Here is a 9317-nt window from a genome sequence, read left to right as displayed (position 1 = left end):
CTTGATACAACTTGTAAGAAGGACGCGCAAATGAAGCCATAGGGGACAAAGAGTTGACACTCCTGCTCTAAACAACAGAAAGAACGATTTACTCTACTATAAGGGAGGAGAAGGGGGGAGTGAGGTAGAACACGGAAGCTTGGTCACTATGGAAGCCACGAGGCGAATCGTGATCAAACATGCAGCATACTGTACGTTAGAATTATACAAAGGATGATGAAATCATAGGCTATGTAACAATATATATATATATATATATATATATATATATATATATATATATATATATATATATATATATATATATATATACACACGGGATGCTACCCAAAAGTTCCCAAAAGTTGACGAAGGAAAGAATAAAAAATGCTTACATTAAGTCTTAATCACCACCGTCCCCTTAAAAGTAGTCTCCTTGGCATACAGATCGATTCCAGAGCTTCTCCCACGATCAGAACTCGTTCTAGAAGTCCTTGAGCATCAGTTTGTTCAGGGCCTTCTGCGACATTACCTGGATCTCTTCACTGGTGTCAAATCTTAGCTTTTGCAGTTGTATTTTCGTTTTAGGGAGCAGGAAAAAATCATATAGGGCCAAATCTTGTGAATACGGGGGATGGGGGACATCCGGAATATTTTGATGTGCCAAAAACTCTTTAACCAGTTTTTAAAACTCTTCAACCAGTCGTCAAATTGTGTAACCCCCAAAGCATTGTCTCCATATGCGTGTTTGAACATTCTATAAGTTTCTGCCGCTTTCTGACCGAGTTTCACACCCCCATTCTTTAGATCACAAATCTCGCTAACAAACCCAGCCACAACGATTGAAAAACGCAAATGCACAACGCCACTTAACTCATTAACAAACAATGGGTGCATGCACTGCCTCCTAGCGTCCACACACCATATGACAAGCGGTCTTTGCTATGCTTTCAAATTCCAGAAACTTTGGGGGAACAATATATATATATCTGTCCATCTGTCTATCTGTCTATCTATCTATCTACATAGATAAATAGACAGATAGTTAGGTATATTATTATATTATATATTATGCAAGGAAGAAAGAAACAAAGGCAAGGAGCCTGCAAATTGTTCCCTCCACAAAAGAACAAAAACAAGATAACAAAGACCCAGATTCATGATCCGCTCATTTAGAGATACCTGGACACACTGTTTCTGAAAGACTGGACGTCACAGGCAGAGGGAGACATTTCCATAATTGATGGATAGAAAAGGGATGAGACTTTATTGCCAGGCGGGTGCAACACGCCCACTGTAGTGATCGAGGGATGCAAGCAGACAGTTCAGTGGGGCAGGGACCATTAAAGTAACGACAGAAAAGAGATAAAGATGCCACAGTGCAGGCAAGAGACAGAGGTTGAAGGGAGCCAGTAAGAGGAGAGTTAATGAGATGAAAAGCCTTTGACTTCACCTTGTTGAGAACAGCTGTATGTGGGGAGCCTCCCCATGCATGGAGTTGTACTCAACACAGAGGCGAATAAAACCCGTGTATAAAGTTAACAACTGTGCACGGGTAAGGAACGCATGGAGCCGGCTTAGCACATCTAATCTCTTTGAAGCAGATGTTACAGAAGAGATAAAACTTTCTTTCCAAGATAAATCCCGAGTGAAATACTGCCGGGAGGCCTCCCAAGCAGCAGATCCAAAATGCCACAACTGACACTTCTAGGGAGAGTCCCAAGCCGTACTGGGGCAATAAGACAGGTTAAGGTGATAAGGTTGTGCTTGTTGGAGTCCAACGGAGAGGAAAGATTAACAGCGTATGCAGAATGATTAGTCATAAGAAAGAGATTCTTGTATATTGGAACTCTCTTAAAGACGGTCAGAGGCAAGCTGGTATATAAGCTGCTCTAGGTCATTCAGGACAGAAAGGTGGTGGTGAACATTGAAATCTCCTAGAATGGAGATTTTAAGGAAGGGAGAAATGGATAGGAAGTGTTCCATCTTCGAAGTAAGATAGTAACAGCCTTTTTCACAGTCAGTATACTTATCATATAAGTAAACAACACAGATATATTTAGTCATGGAATGACAGGAAAGAGTAGGGAATTCAGAAGACTGACATTCAGGAACACGGGAGCAAGCTATGCCATTGGGTACATATATACAACACCCACGTTTGGCTTCTAGAAAAAGAAAGGGGATACAGAAAAAGGTTTGATATCAGTCGCCTCAGACAGCCGAGTCTCAGGAAGAGGAGATGAGGTTAAGTGGAGGAGAACTAGTGCTCAACAGAGAGAAAGAAAAGCTGCAAATGTTGCAGAAATGAAGAAGTGAGTCCAACAGTGGTTCCAGGCATCTCGCTGGGTCGCCATCGGGGGAGGGGCAGATGGTGGGGTCTTTTAATTTCCCCACCCCCTCTCCCACCCGGTGACTCCAATGCTTGGTTACAAGATGCTTTTTTTTTTTTTTTTTTTTTTTTTAAATAGGAAGTGAAGTGTGTAATGCGCATGTAGTTTGGTTTTGGCAATTAGAGGAACTTGAATTGGAGAGCATACTGGAATATTCTCTTTGTTACTGAAACACAAAAGAGGATGGTCGGGACCTATATTCAGTTTTTTTTGTCAAGGCGAAGATGCACTTGACAGGTTGGTGATGACTGGCTGACTGCAACATGTCCGAATAACATCATCGTATTTAAAATAGAATACTAGGTAGTGTGAATTGAAATTTATTTACTAACTCAATTTTCTCTCTCATATATATGGTGCATTCAGCCAATCATCACCAACCTATCAGGTGCATCTTGGCCTCGATGAAAAAAAATGAGTATGTCCCGAGGGCCGATGAAACAGGAGCTCCAGCTCTCCATGTCATCAGCTTTCCATCCAACGTGGCCGTTCCTCATGGCCGTTGTTTCCCCGTCGTTCCTGTTCTCTCGCTTGTACAAATGAGGACCAGGATGCAGAAACGATTGTTGTGGGTCCTATTTTAGGAGTAGAGTAAGACTTACTCGAACTAGATAGTCATCCTTAACAACTCGAGCAGTTGATAGGCATAAGACTAAGGACTTTTTTTTTCAGGAGTTGAGCACACAAATATTGTCCGTAAGTTACATAATCTTCAGTGTATTTCTGTAGATCTCTTTGTGTGAGAAGGAGTTATTCCCCCAAAAGCTAAATGTCCATTATGTAGCTATGAACTAAGGTTCCGACTCTGTTTTTATCACAAACTAATCCAAGTCAGGCCACTTGAACAAGTCATACTCTGCAAATTAATGTCACTACAAAATGAAGACACGCATAATATAAACGTTGTACTGTTAGGTCATATCATTATGTTTGCTCTGTTTATGTGATGCCTGCTGCTTTGTGTTGACAGTCAAGATTAAGCAATGCTGGGAGGAAATAGAGTGGAGATGAGGATATGATCTTATCTTGCTTCTTCTTGACAGCAGTTTACATAATACTGTAATGGTTACACATCATTTCAAGTATATGTTTGCCAGTCTTCAAAAAATTGCGCAATGTTATTATAAATACCAGAAATGAGAAGTAACTCGTAAAATAGGTAATTAAAATACTGTACTGAGTTCGTCTACATTTAACTAGTAATATCGTGTTTGAGTGATGAAAATTAGTGAGATAATTCTTACTACTGTGTTGGCCAGGTTCTCAGTGAAATGGAAAACTTTAGGCCTTTTTTTTTAGCAATTAATTATTCATATATTACCTTAGTATTCTCATTTATATTACTTACATCTTTGCTGATATCGACAAAGTATGAATCAATTACATACAGGAGACATTAAACTGTTTTAGGCAAAGTAAATCGCTCAGGAAAAAATTGTTACGAAGTCTCCTAAACAAGCGAGAATACGGCCCTATATCATATATTTGTCTCCTATCCACTGATATGATGCGGCCAAGATAGTTTCATCCATAACATTGCTGATCATCCTGATTTCCATATGAGATGAAACAGCAGAAATATTGCCACGTGCATTACAAATACAATTATTATAAAGGGGAAGATGGGGGGTAATGGGATACTGGAAATATGAAACTTGTCCCTACTCTCTGCCGTATGGGTTAACCTGCTTATGTAGATACGTTCCTTCAGTCTATCACAATCCTTGTTCTTCATCCTCCTTTATCTCACCACCAACGTCGAAAGCTTCAGTGATATACTGAACACTAGTGCTGGAACCTACATAACATTCATGATATGCTCTCTCTCACTAATTAAGTTTCGATTTCTTTGCTTGCGAAAAGTCTTTAACTCCTCCCCAATTATCAACAACGGAAAGTGTTTACTGTGCAACTTGTGCATTGTCATATATTGTATTAAATCTGTTTATACTAACAATCTCAGACAATATATTGAGTCGTTTAGAAACAAGGCTATAAATTTAAAATGATTTTAACTGTCTTCTGAGTGAATTTGCACGTCTTCTCTTTATTACATCCGCGTCCTCAGGGCAAGAACGGATGTAATGTTTTGATCGACGTGTGTGTGTGTGTGTGTGTGTGTGTGTGTGTGTGTGTGTGTGACAGAGTTTGAGGCCCAGCTAAGGGTATGACATTTTGTTTTGGGGAACACTGGGCTGAGTCAAAGCCAAAGGAGTAGGCCATGATTTGCCCTAGTAAGATCAACTTATGCAATAATTAACCGAATTAGATCAAATATGGTGGAAAGGCTGAGAGTAAGACAAGAATGAAGAGATTCAATTCTGAGAGCAATAAATCAAGCCAAGCCACAGACCAAGGTCAAACTCGACCCATTTATCTGTGTTTGAACAAAGATAACTAACATGGTATTCACATGATTTGGATCGAACTTGGTGCAAATGATGAGAATTAGTCAAGACGCTGACTGATTATTTTTAGATCCACAGACCAAATGTCAGGGTAACATGGCAAGGCCGGCGTAAGCAATATTATCTGACTGAGACTAAACTGTGAAAAAGGTTTAAGGAAAGTCAGTGAAAATGGGATCTGATATTAGGGACATCAAGCTAAGGACAAGTCATAGGTAATGGTAAAAAAATTAAGGTCACAGGGCAAGGTCATCTCAGGTAGTGTTTATTCGATCTGGACCAAAATTGTTTGAAGAGTTTAGGGTCAAGCAGAAAGATGCACGAATTAATTTGAGGTCGAGAGCATTGGGCCGAAGCTCAGTGTTACAGGATAAAGTCTAATGATCGGTCTGAACACCAACTGGCCACTTGTGAGGTCTGGGTCAGCAGCAGGGGAGGTAGGGGTAGCAGGGTCAGCAGCAGGTGAGGCAGGGGTGGCAGGGTCAGCAGCAGGTGAGGCAGGAGTGGCAGGGTCAGCAGCAGGGGTGGCAGGGTTAGCAGCAGTACAAAGTACTAAACTTAAAATCCGGTCACACTTACACTAAGCTTGGGTATGCTATACCCGAAATTGGGAAATTAAGAAAAAAAAAAGAGTAAATATAAAAATTTCTTACTCCAAGCAGTTACACATTAAAGTTAAACCAGCTTACTATTACGTAAACCTATTAGGAACGCCTAATCACCTTCAATTAGTACTGATTTTAGGGAAAAAAAAAGTGTAAAAAAAATTAACAAGTTTTGGAAAAAAAAAAAAAAAAATCACTCCCCCCAAAAATCTGCCGCCAATTTCCCTCAAACTTCCCCTAACCCCTCCCAGGTAAGCTGACACTGTTCTCAAGGGGCCAACAGCACACAGTCGATGTGCAAACCGTAGGGAAGGGAGGTGAAAGAAGAGCCTATGTAAGGTACCGAAAAATGACTTTTTTCTCTATAATGCAGATTTAGCCTTTGTAAATGAATACAAAGTGATATATTTTGACTATTCACAACAGGAGCAGCAGTAGGGGTAGCATCAGCGGGGTCATTGGGGTCATCAGAGTCAGCAGGGTAGGCATAAGGGAGGCAGGGTCAGCAGCAGGGGAGGCAAGGGAGGCAGCAGGGGTGGCAAGGATAGCAGGAGGGGAGGCAGGGTCAGCAGCAGGGGAGGCAAGGGAGGCAGCAGGGGTGGCAAGGATAGCAGGAGGGGAGGCAGGGGCGGCAGGGTCAGCAGCAGGGGAGGCATGTGTGGCAGGGGTAGCAGCAGGGGAGGCATGTGTGGCAGGGGTAGCAGCAGGGTCAGCAGCAGGGGTGGTAGGGTCAGCAGCAGGGAAGACAGGGTACGTAGCAGGGGAGGCAGGGGTCGCAGGGTAGCAGCAAGGGAGGCAGGGGAGGCAGCAGGGTAGGCAGGGGTGGCACGGGTAGCAGGGATAGAAAAGGAAATAATTAAACACTACAGATCCGGTTATTACATTAAGAATAAACTCGGGCACGATATACCCGATTTTGTCTTTAACTACTATCTCTAAAGATGCGTATAGAATACCCGAACACGGGTCTATGGAAAAAATGTGGAAGCAGAGCAGAGCGACGTGACCTAACTCTGTCAAGGCACAGGGAAGGCTGAAGGTTTAGAGGGTCCCAGCCCTCTGTCTCCGCGGGAACACAACACAATGCGCGTGACGTCAGATGCGTTGGGTATATTATATCCATGCTCCACGTTCTAGGGTTAAAATATCGACATTCATCATTTTAGTACTGTCAGCACAAATCACGTTAAATAAAAGGAAAATTTCAAGGACAATAGCTCTTACATTGTGTGATGTAGACAGACTTTCCCTTATGACTTTCTCGGGTCTGCATTGAAATTTCTCGGAGCTTTTTCCTTTCTGTACTCACTAACCTCAATACCAATATGGCATTCACCACCGTAGGTGCCCAATGGAATACCTCCTATTGCACTTAAGAACTGCTTCTGCGGGGACACCCTGCCCGCGTAAACTCTTATCTGTCGACTTGATTCTTTTCTTCTGCTTAGAAGCTTCCTGTCATTTAATCTATCCCAAAGAAGGGTGACCATTCCCAACCACTGAACTCTCGTTAACTGTTTTTAACCCCTGCCACACTAATTATTATCAGTCAAATTACCTTCGCTGAGTCATTGTTTTAGGACTAATTTATAAAATATTTAGTTGATAATTTGGCATCAGATCAAGTGTTTCAGAGCTCGAATCCTTCATCACCCTTGTCTTTTTGTAATATACTTCTTTTTGGTGGGTGTGAGGGTGGAGATGAGTCGCCAGCACCGTGGGAGGTAGATGAGCATGAATCCGCCATTGCTGGGCTGTAAACGAGAACTGAATTACCGGTACTAAAAATGCTGTATTTGGCAACTGCGGTGTGGGAGGCCTTGGCAACAGCTCCTGATGGCATAGAGGGAGACTCAACGTTCCCATGGAAACCACTGACGCTTCCTTGTGCTTGATAATATGGCGAGGAGACTCATCACCTTATATGAGGTGATCAGAATGGCCAGGGGTGGCCTGCATATTGCCTCATATGAGGCGATGAGCACAGCGGGGGTCCAGAATTTCTAAAGTTCCAAATCTATTCAAAAGATAAAGGTTTCCTGTTATAGTCTTCTGTCCGATTGCCAGAATGGGTTCCACCAGACACGCTCCACTGGTGACCTGTTTACCTTCCTTGGTGACTCTTGATCATCCTTCTTTCGGGCTTTTGGTGAATCTTTCCTATTGCACATGTCATTTCTAAGACTTTCGGCCTAGAGTGCCATATTTCTTTATTTTTTAATCTGCCCTTTGATGAATACTTCTAGTCCTCTATCTGTATCTCCATCTCTAGCTTCCTTTCTGGTCACTCCAAAACTGCTGTTATAGATGGCCACTGGTCTTCAGCCTGTTCTATCTATAGTGATAATCTTCAGGGTTCTGTCCAGTCACCAACTCCCTTCTTTTCATCAGTGATCTGAGCTATGCATCTAACTTTATCCACTCATACACCAATAATTCCAAGCCTTTCTCCATTTGCTTCTCACAGCATCCATCGCAACAGTTACATGAGCAATCACAGAATGAAGCACTGGCTCAACTTCTTTCTGACTTAAGTCTTTTCTGATTGGGTTAAATGAAACCTTGTTTTTTTAATGCATCAAAACTCAGTACCAACATCTTTCGCTCCTCCAAAATGGTCTGCAGGAGTATCCCTAAATGTTCAGCAATTTTCAACTCTAAACTTCATCTAATCCCTGTGTCAATGGGCTTTCATTCTCTCAGGACCTGTAATGGAAAAATCAGATTTTGACCAAAGCTGGGCACTTCTCCAATCACTTCCACTAACTGCAGATTCCACAATTGCAGAAGTATAATTTTGTTTGCAGATTTGCCTTTGCGAAAAATTTGATGCAATGCGGTTATTGAGGAACTACTTCCGCTAAAGCTAACTTGCCAGCAAACCAGCCTGACCTCTAAGAACTTTCAGCGGTTCGTTTTAATGAAGGGCAACATGGACCTGCTCAAGATGGAGCTGTCTCAGTTGTTGGAGGAGTCTGACTGTGACAGAGGAGTGAGGACTGAGGAGGTTAGACCCGAGGAATAGAGGCGGACTGGTGTGTCAACCTGTCAGTTGTGAGCTGTGAAGTTTAATAATTTAATTCATTTATCTACACCAGTGAATGATTTACTTTTGTTCTGTAGTAAAAACAGTCTAAAATACAATAATATTTAAAATATATGTATTAGTTTTACTATAAATATAATTCTATATATCCCATTCAGTACTACAGACAATGTCCAAACTTCATAAAGTCACCTATTGCCAGTCAGAATGGAGTAAATAAAGATATATTTTAAATGAATATCTAACTGTAGCGGATGAGTAACTAGAGATGTTTTTAAGCCCCTTGATTATGAAAAACATTATTCTAAACTTAAGACAATCCTCTAATGGTATCTAGAATAAAATTAAACTGATGTCATGCTAGTGAAAGGGATAAAAATGGTTTCCGTTTGCATTTGCATTGCAGGAATCGAAAATGTTAAGAAGTTTGCGGAAATGTGGTTACGGAAGGTAATAGTTTGAGATGGCGGATTTGTGTTTGAGGAAGTGAATTTTAGTTTGCTGTGCCCAGCTATGATTACCCCGTCTTGCCAAACCTGGTAACTTTATACGGCTACTTTTTCCACCCCGTGTGTGGAGTACATATTGCATGTGTGGGGCTGCTTCCCCAGACACAGTTTTGAAATATAGGGTAGAATCAGAGGTTTATCGTTTGAACAACCCTTTGTTGCTGACCCCCTTCAATCTCTCTCACCTCTGCACATTGTTGCATCTTTCCTTCTTCCTTATTTCGCTACTTCAGTGGTCACTGCACGTCGCACTATCTGCTTGTATCCCTGCTCCATGGCGACGGGAACATTGAACCAGTCTGGCAGCACATTCCCATGCCTTAACTGTTCAACTCCTTAATGCAAGAGACAAACGATACTCTCAGTTATTTATTTAC

This window comes from Coenobita brevimanus, chromosome 102 (assembly GCF_032717465.1).
Source record: "Coenobita brevimanus isolate Jiangsu-jjx chromosome 102, ASM3271746v2, whole genome shotgun sequence".
NCBI lineage: Eukaryota > Metazoa > Arthropoda > Malacostraca > Decapoda > Coenobitidae > Coenobita > Coenobita brevimanus.
Note: the sequence above shows the minus strand (reverse complement) of the source record.